At 38.5% G+C, this 10,457-nt stretch overlaps 1 long non-coding RNA gene across 1 annotated transcript; it reads left to right on the forward strand.

Moving 5' to 3' along the window:
• The first annotated feature begins 960 nt into the window (after positions 1–960).
• Positions 961–3,847, forward strand: LOC145643452 (uncharacterized). Its single transcript, XR_014115854.1, has 3 exons — positions 961–1,033; positions 2,650–2,719; positions 2,968–3,847. It is a non-coding gene; the product is annotated as an uncharacterized LOC145643452 (long non-coding RNA).
• Positions 3,848–10,457: the final 6,610 nt, after the last annotated feature.

Genomic DNA, 10,457 nt, shown 5'->3' on the forward strand with positions numbered 1-10,457 from the left:
CAAAAGCATGTGCATGTGATATGGGCCAAAACATTCCCACCAAATCTGATCTGACTGCTATGACTTTGGAATATTTAGGCTTTACAGTGTAGCTTGCAGGTGCACAAAGATACTTTAGCATATTTATTTCTCCTCTGGACTCAGTAATTCCACTAATTTACATGTTGCAGCTTTAAAAGATTATGAAATTAGAATGAAAATGAGGGAAAGCAGTTTGTTTCCTCTTTAACAGATGCTGGTGCAGGATTCAGTGATGTGACTTATGCTCAAATTAAAATGAAACCCAAGAAGAAACCAAAACAAACAGGTGGGGCGATGGGCTTGTGTATGAAATATATATACCTTGTTTTTTTGTGGTGAAAGCTAATGCATGTGTGTTCTTTACTGTTAGAGAAGACCAGGGAGGGCACTGATGTGATGTTCTCAGAACTGAAACAGAAGTCAGAAAAGGGTAAGCAGTAGAACATCACAGCTCCACTTCATAAATGCCAGATAAAGCAAGAAACTGGTTTTATTAAACACTAATTTACTTTTGCATCTTGGAAATGTGTAAATTTGTCAGTGTTTCTAACAACATTAGTGACAAAAGTGGCAACAAAAGTAGTGAAAATGTTCTTTTATATATTAAGTGATAAGATGCCAATGGAATCTGGACAATATAGAAATTCCTCGGAAAAACATGATCCATGTTTTCTCTGGCCTCTGGGAAATTATAGACCACACAAAACACATCATTGTAATTGGTTAAGGACAGTAGTTTGTATTGGGTTAAGCTTTATAGTTAATGAGAGTAGTCTGTGTGGGGTTAAGCAGTGAAGTGTCTGCCTGATGGAAGACTACAGGGTGTGACTGGAGGCCTGTAGTGTGGGATGTCTGAGTAATGCCCTGCAGAGTTCTTTAAAAGGATTATGATGGTAAATGACTGTGGGGAAAGAATGAGGTTATTTTCTCTCTTTCACAGATGGTGCAGGACCCAGTGATGTGACTTATGCTGAAATTGAAATGAAAACCATGAAGAAACCAAAACAAACGGGTGAGACTGAGATTGAAACAGTGTATCTGAATATACTCTGTTGTGAATCATAGATTCACTTTTGCATTTAATAGACCGAATGCTTCCAGCTCCTGTAGTGTTAAAAAAGTCACTGTGGAAGCTGTTCCATAAGATGTTACTTTATTGTGTGAAAGCTAATTCATGTCTGTTGTGCACTGTTAGAGAAGACCAGGGAGGGCACTGATATGATGTACTTAGAACTTAATTTTCGCTTTTGAAGAGAAAAGTACAATAGTCACAATAGTAGCAACAAAACTAGTTAAACTAAATAAATGAATGTAAACTCACTGCTAGGTGATGGGGGGTAGAATGTACACTGCTGGGTGATGGGGGTAGAATGTACACTGCTGGGTGATGGGGGTAGTGAGCATGAGGGGAAAAAGATGAGACTGTCAGTGTGTGCTAATATACTGATATGTCTATATGCATATGAATGTCTGTTCTGTAGGTGTGTGTGTGTGGAAGCAAGAGAACAAGTATGCATGTGTGTGTTGAGATGCCTGTGAATAGATGTTGCATGGTGCTGCTCAAGGATGTACTGCACCATAATAAGCTCTACACCACTGTACAGCTGTATGATCTTATCGAGCTGTGCCCACTTTCTGAAAACTCCAAAGTGTCTCTCTTTGCCCTATGCTACTGCTGCTAGGGTAGCCAGCATTTCTGCTTTCTGTGTGGGGCCCATGGCGGCCCATGCCAGTAATGTTAAGTGGCCCCTAATAAACCTGGATGGGCTTCATGGGATGGTGCAGCAAGAAGGAAACAGGCATTTATTGGTTCCTTCTTGCCAAGAGTCTTTAATGGGTGTTTAATAATATAATACATGAGATGCTACATTAATACTAGAACAGAGAATACCTAAGGACAAACAAGAAATAGAAACAGGGTTGTAGAGAGCAGGTTGGTGGTAAGTTTTAAGATCTGAGATTTATTTTGAACATGCAGAGAAAATTTGACTGATAAACCTGTAGGAGGAGCAGCCCAGAGATGAGGAGCTGATCTGGAGGATGCTCACCAAACCTATGGAGGTTAGAAGAAGGAACAGTTAACAGATCAGCTGAAGATGAGCAGAGAGTACAGTTGGGTTTGTAAGGAAGGAGAAGGTCAGACAATCAGGAAGGAATGAAATTATTAAGAGATTTGAAAGTGAGCATAAGGATTTTGAATTGGATGCAGTATTTTACAAGAAGCCAGTGAAGATCTTAGGGAACAGGTGTAATATGTTTGTGAGTGAGAAGGTGCAACAACATAATTTGGACTGATACCTACAAGAAGAGAAATACAATACTCCAAGTGACTAAAAACAAAGTCATGCACAAGAGACACAGCAGCAGGGTTAGAGAGACAGGATTGAAATTCTATTACAATATTGGCTATGTTACAAAGATGACAGTAGGAGGTTTTAACAATAGAACTGATATGTGCATTAAATTAATAAAACACAAATTTTTACCAGGATTGTATTATGTGGAATATAAACAAATTTCAGAGTCGTATATCCCATTTCAACAATGTTTTGCTCACTAGGGGGTATTCTGCAGTGTTTTTAGACCTTGAGTCAGTGTAAAAGTCTTTGCATTCTACCTCTTTTCCAGGTGATTTCACTAAAACCACAGATTCAACATATGCTCAGGTTAGCAAAAGGCACAGCAAAAAGAATAACAGGTAAGAGTGATTCATTACAGACATGTTGATAAGACAGTTCACTAGCAATTCCTTAACATTTCCTAGATGAAACTATAGGGTATTCTTAAAGATGTGCCTTATAGAACATATCAAATTAACATTTCAAATGAACATTTTTCTCAATAGCTTAAACACTAAGGTTAAGCCATTCATGCAAACCCGAATAAAAATGTATGTTTTTCTAATTAATGTGTGAAGAGACCTTATAAAGCATCTTTCTCTTTTAGGTGTCTGAAGAAAGTGCAACATTGTGAAATTTAAATCTTCAATCAGTGACTCGAGTAGTGTCAAAGCTGCCTCACAGAGAATCTATGATAAATGTAGTTTTTACAGGATCTGTTGTTCCGTTCCTTGTGGTGTTGCTGTACTCGAGGTTTTCTAAAGTCTAGCTTGTGGCTTTAGGGGACAGGAGGGACCAGGATCTGAACTAAAGAGATATTTAGGCTTATACTCCATAACTTTGCCAATGATGTATCCAGTTTACATCATCTAGTAAAGATCACTTGATGCTGCTGAATATTTTTGAATAGCCACAATCAAAATAGTACAATTAAAAGAATAATAATTTTTAAAAGGGTGATAACAGTACAAGGTGCATGCTCATTTGGTATTTTTTATGGATTTTTTACATTTAAATTTCATTTTTATAAATAGATTTTTCTGTTATTCAAATTTTCTCTCACCATGAACATCCTAATGTTTTATAGTCTGTTTTGTTTTTGGCTTGATTTTTACCCATATGCCTAGCCAAGTGTGAAACATTTAAGTGATGGCTCAAATACTGCACATTGGTCGTACGCTATACATTTTGATGTAAAATTGTAATTCAATATTCTTATATATCATTATAACTTATTATTGTAGCCTATTTGTTTACTTATGTCTTTCTTTCATAAATGTTTGTTTGCTATAATAAAAAAAAAACTATTGCTATTAAAAACTCATTATCGTTCTAAAAATAAACCTTAACATTTCTTAACATGTACTGTATATGCATGAGTTTGTATGACAGGTCTATTGGTCCACTCATTATGTGCGCCCCCAACATACAGCTGGTGTGTTCAAAAGAGCAAATAAATAAATAAATATAATAAAATCTTAAAAAAATGTAATTATGAATTTCTCTTATGATAGCAAATTTATAGTTATCATGGTTAAATAAAATATTTATTCAAGCTTTAGTTTTATATTTTCTAATTCAGTTAAAATTACAATTTAATCTGCATTAACTACATTAGTGTGTGTGTGTGTGTATTATTTATATATATATATATATATATATATATATATATATATATATATATATATATATATATATATATATATATATATAAAATCTTATTTTTATTTGATTTTTAACTTATAACAAATTTACTTAAGCAGTGCAAAGTAAAAATGTAATGCTTGAGGATTAATGCACTGAATTAATGCAAAAACATATTTTTTCCCAAACACAAAATTATTAATGTTCTGTTCTTCTTCTGATATGCACTCATGAATGGTAAAAATATTCTCATTGGCTTAGCAGCTCTTCGCTTTATTCATATTCCAAACTAGCTCAGTATCTAATCAAACGCTGCACTTTGTTAAGAAATAGCACTTCGGTGTCTTCAGCAGTGCCAGACAGAGAGCACATGGGTCTGGGTATACTATGTGCTGTAATATTCTCTTTATTCTCTGCTTTTGATTGTTTCACTCATTTGGTTTTAGCTCATTTTGATGCATTGTGATACTGATACATCTGTGAGTAGTTGTTGCATTTGCATGGGGTTGTGTTGTGAGGGCTGTTGTACAGATGTTCTCACCTCTCAGCCTCCTCAGCCTCTTCATATCTGTTAGTGTCCTTCAATCTTGAGCTCACATGCTACAGAGATTGATGTTCTCTATAAAAGGAATCACTCTAAATAAAATAATAATAATAACTAATGTGGTTGTGTTTTTCAACTCATACCAATGAAAAAGACAGATATTGCAACAAAGACATGTTCCTATGACCATTCATACTTATTTAAAATGTTTAGCCTCTTAATAAACATCTTAAGAACACTTTTTTGTTTAGATACATACATTTAAAAAATGAAAAATTTCATAATTGTGAATAAAATATTAGGACAAAATGAATTAATTCTCTGTAAGATGGGCTCAAACTCGGGTCAGCTAGGTGACACCGACAGCCTGCTGAGTGAGCAACTACACTCTAATGAGGATGGGCCCGTGTACAGAACAGTTAGATCTTGGATCAGGTAAAACAAAAGGAAAATCTAAACACCACGCTGAGCATGGAAAAAGGGAGAACAAAGGACACCACGGGAAGAATGGCAACCCCGATGCACTGGGGAAAACCAAACTAAAACTTCCCAAACAAAACCAGAACACGAGGAGGAACTTGAATGGCTAAGGGAAGCCTCAGGAGAGAGACAGACTCGAGAGGGAAAACTGGAAAAACACAAACACCTTCGCAGACAATAAGTGAGGTGTAGCATGAGGGCTCACAGACCTGGATACCTGAAGTTACCGGCTAGGAGCTTGCCTCAAAACTTTAGCAAACACACAGATCAAGTGGCTTTGTTAAACTGTGAACCATATCAGGCTCAGCTATCAACACAGCAGCCAGTGTGCTGCAAGCAATATCCTCTATCTAGTGATTAAAGAAACAGTTTTGCTTTATAATACAACTGTTAATCTGGGAAGGGCTGAAGGTTGAAGGTTTACACAGGACCTTAGGATGGTAAATGAAGTAATTGTTCCATGGGCTCCTCTTGTGCCAGACATGCCAGGTGTTGTTAAACTTCCTGCTACTCACACATTTTAATACACGTTTTGCCACAAGGCTTAGTACATTTACATTTACGGCATTTAGCAGACACTCTTATCCAGAGCGACTTACAAAAGTGCTTTGTCACTTACTCATAGAATATATCTATGAGTACAGTATATATATATATATATATATATATATATATATATATATATATATATATATATATATATATACACAGTATAAGTACAGTATAGTAGGTTAGAATTAAACATACCAATGAACTAGAATACTGTAGAATACAGGGATGAATGCTGATCCCTAGAAGTGCAAAATACATAATGTCTATCTTAAACAATGATAAGTGCTATAAACAATAAGTGCGAAAGTTTGTTAAAAAGCATAAATAATGCCCTACAATAAGTATTAAACTAGTCAGTCAATAAGGGAGCAGTGTCAGTTGCCCTTTAAATATTCTGCAAAGAGATGGGTCTTCAGTCTGTGTTTGAAGACTGCAAGGGACTCTGCTGTCTGGACAGCAAGCGGGAGTTCATTCCACCATCTTGGAGCCAGGACAGAAAATAATCTCGATGCTCGTCATCCATGAGACCTCAAGCAAGGTATTTCAAGCCGAGCAGTACTTGAGGTTCAAAGTACTCGAGGTACAGGTTTGGCTTTGACCATTGACCTCATGTATGAAGGGGCTGGTCCATTTTTGGATTTGTAGGCAAGCATCAAGATTTTAAATCTGATTTGTGCAGCTACAGGGAGCCAATGAAGGGAGCACAGCAGTGGAGTAACATGTGTGAACTTCCTAAGATTGAAGACCAGTCGTGCTGCTGCATTCTGGACAAGTTGTAGAGGTTTGATGGCTTTTAGAGGAAGACCAGCAAGTAGCGAGTTGCAGTAGTCTAGCTTTGAGATCACAAGAGACTGCACAAGCACCTGGGTAGCTTCCTGCGAAAGAAAGGGTCGAATCCTTCGTATGTTACAAAGGAGGAATCTGCAAGACCGGGTTAGATTAGAAACGTGAGTTGAAAACGACAACTGGTTGTCCAAAGTTACGCCCAGGCTACGGGCAGCTTCGAATGGTGATACCAGGGAGTTCTCAATGGAAACAGTAAGGTCATGGTAAGGGTTGGGAGTACCTGGGATGAACAGAAGCTCAGTTTTACTGGGGTTGAGCTTCAAGTGGTGGGCTGTCATCCATGATGCAATGTTAGTTAAGCATGCCGAAATACATCTGGAGACCTGCGTGTCAGAGGGTGGAAAAGAAAGAAATAATTGAGTGTCATCAGCATAGCAGTCACACCAAGCCTGGAAAGAACAGAGAGAAGAATGTTGTGGTTCACTGTGTCAAAGGCTGCTGAAAGGTCTAGAAGAATCAAAACAGATGACTGTTTGGCAGCTTTAGCGGCATGAAGTTTCTCAGTCACCGCTATGAGGGCCGTTTCTGTAGAATGTGCCGGTTTGTAGCCAGACTGATTGGGATCATGCAGCTTGTTCTGGGTGAGAAAAAGAGACAATTGATTATAAACTGCTCATTCAAGGGCTTTTGAGAGGAAAGAGAGAAGTGATAACGCTGGAGCTGTCAAGTGTGGCCTTCTTGAGGATTGGTACCACCCTGGCGGTTTTGAATGCAGTAAGCACATATCCAGAAGATAAGTAGTTGTTGATGATGACAGATGAAAGGAAGCAGATCTCTTGCGGTTGTCTGGAACAGAGCAGAAGGAATCGGATCCAGCGGACATATAGTCGGAGTTGAAGAATTTCATCTGTGGAGAGAGGAGAAAAAGAAGTCAGAGAGTTGGATGTTGGGGAATGCACATTAGTTGGAGGAGTGGGAACAGAGGAAAAGGACTGGCGGATTGCTGCAACCTTCTCAAAGAAGATGATAAAATTTTCTGGAGTAAGAGATGAGGAAGGGTGGGGAGGGGGAGGATTAAGGAGAGAAGAAAAAATAGTGAAGCACTTGCGTGGATCAGATGATGATGATTCAAATTTCTCTCTGTAGTAGGATGACTTTACAGATGTTACTTCCAGTGAGAACTTGGAAAGGAGAGACTTGTATGAGCTAAGATCTGAATCTATGCGAGATTTCCTCCACCACCTCTCTGCAGTCCTTCGTTCTCTCCTGTGGCAGTGAAGTGTTTCTGTTAGCCAGGGGGCAGGTGGGGAGGACTTAGCGGGTCTAGAGGAGAGAGGGCACAGAAGATTCATTGATGTGGAGAGTGTAGAAATGAAAGTATTTGTAACTGTATCCAAAGAGAGAGAGGATAGAGAGTCAGGGTGAGGAAGGGTGGACAAAATAGTAGAAGTAAGGGAAGAGGGAGTTATGGAGTGCAGATTGCGACGGAGGAAGGAGGAACATGTTGGAGAGGACTGGATGGAAAGAGAAGGAAGGGAAAGAGAGAAGGATAGAAAGTGATGGTCCGAGAGGTGGAGGGGGGTGACTGCGATGTCTGATGTTGTGGTGGTATGGGTGAAGATCAGGTCCAGAACATTGCCCGCTTTGTGAGTCAGAGGAGAGTGGTAGAGGGTGAGGTCAAATGCTGTCAACAGTGGAAGGATGCAGGAGGAATGCAGCTTGTCTGATGGAAGGTTGAAGTCACCAAGGAGAATGAATAAATGCACCTGCTGTCTTTGCAGCCACCATACGTGACTCCCTGACTCCTTTATCCCTCAAATAACATGGCTAACTTTTACTGGTCTTCCCAGTACTGATTCTATGGTATGGTTTTGTGGAAACATTGTTTATAGAGGAATAAGTCATTTTCAATGGACTGGTAGCCATTTTCCTGCTTTTTCCATGCTGCATTTAATCACAGTATGGAAACAGCACTAATTAAAGTAATCAATGACCTGTTGTTGGCTTCTGACCAGGGTTATGTCTCTTTGCTTGCATTGCTTGATCTGAGTGCAGCATCTGACACTATAGATCACAACCTTTTACTAGATAGACTTGAAATTGTTGATGGTATTAGGGGAACAGCCCAGACTACATCATTGCACATAATAGTTTCTTTATTTACACACCTTTGTACCTGGACATGCCTAATCTAGTCTCTTTTTCTGCTGAGGTACACCTACCTCTGATGTGATGATGTTACTGAGCCTCATCCCATCTCAGCTGCATTGGCTACTCCCACCACCCCCTGCTGTAGCCCACCACACCTCCACCCTAGCCAACTACTTCTCCATTGCTCTTAATGGATGTTCTCTTGCGGGCTGGATCCTGGACACCTCAGGACAAGACTAGGACTTCTGGAAAGTTGGACTAATCATTAATTGCTTATTTTATTTTTATTTAATGTATTTTTCTCTTCAAACTGTTATCATTGTGGTGTCCGTTTTCAGCCAGAGGAGGATGGCCCCTCCTTTCAGTCTTAGTTCCTCTCAAGGTTTCTTCCTCGTGCTCTAGGGAGCTTTTCCTTGCCACTGTCACCCTTGTCTTGCTCACTGTGGGCTTGGACTTGGACATTTGTAAAGCTGCTTTACATTTGTAAAGCTTGTTGTAAAAAGTGCTATATAAATACATTTTTAATTTTTGAATTTTGAATATACATACATGCATATGTAAATACATACAGTGCATACATGTGTTATAAGATTTTTGTGGGCCCTGATCATTCTGAATAACCCAGTCTCTATTTAAATTCCCACTTTGAAAAAGTTTGAGTTAAGTTTTTCTCAGACACCATTTTAAATATTCATGGTTGCATCGCATGATGTAACCAGTACATATAGTTAAACACATAATTAAAGTTATTTCAGTACCCTTCAAACCCCTCCACTAAACCAGATCATCACTATATGTATTAGTTATAGATCACAATCCTGCCTTCAGTACTGTATGATAAGATGAAGGGGGTTTTGGATTTTAGACATTTTACAACCAGGTTCTTGCAGTAAGTATTATCACACAGCTTATTTTATTGATCTTTTTAAACTCATTGAGACTCTGGACATGGAGCACTTTTCAACTTGTGAATTTTGCATTATATATATTGTGTGTTTTATTTGTATGTGTTTTATATATTCTCATGTTGTGATTTTATGTTGTGGGCTTATGTATTGTCAGTGATCCTATGAGCTGCACTACAACAAATTCCTATTGGTTTTTGCTTATCATTATGGAGTTTGGAATATGTTTAGTCTACGTCTATAAAATGAGTTTAAGTGGAACAGTAACATCTGAGCCCCCAACAGTACCCTCCATAAAGTGTGATTATTTGATGGACATGATGAGATAAGACTTAAGCCTGAGTCTGTGGAACTGATTACAGTAACTTTGTCCTTTTGTCTTATAAAGTAAAATGTACTACTAAAATGGATTTCCAAATGGATTTATTCTGCTATGCTTAAATAACAATCCTGTTGCAGACCCACTGAACATCAACTGTGCAGCCTAACTGTATATGAGCTCCACCTATTGGATATCTCTGGCACTACACAGCCTCTACTTCTGTAGTCAATGCCAGTGTTTTTCATCAGTCCTGGTTAGGAGGCCAATGAACTGCACAGTATATTGTTTTTCCTCTACTTAATCATCTTATTAAACTAAGACCTGCATCTAGCGATGCATTTGGACACATCAGTGATGTTACCTAAGGTCACTGGCTGTTTACGGTCTTTCAAACATCATACATCATCTCCCAGGTAATCCAGCTGGCAGTGATAATTTCCCAGCTTGTGCCCCAGTAGCATCCATCGACGGATCACTCCTTCCACAGTCATCTAGAGGTCTTATCTACTGCGTCTGTTTCCCTGGACCACTCCTTCCACAGTTATCTAGAGGTCTTATCTGCTGCATCCTCTTATAGTGCATCCAGAAAGTATTCACAGCGCTTCACTTTTTCCACATTTTGTTATGTTACAGCTTTATTCCAAAATGGATTAAATTAAGTTTTTCCCTCAAAATTCTACACACAATACCCTATAATCACAAAGTGAAAAAAG

Source organism: Electrophorus electricus, chromosome 13, assembly GCF_041902795.1.
Source record: "Electrophorus electricus isolate QZ-2024a chromosome 13, ASM4190279v1, whole genome shotgun sequence".
In the NCBI taxonomy this organism is placed as follows: Eukaryota; Metazoa; Chordata; class Actinopteri; order Gymnotiformes; family Gymnotidae; genus Electrophorus; species Electrophorus electricus.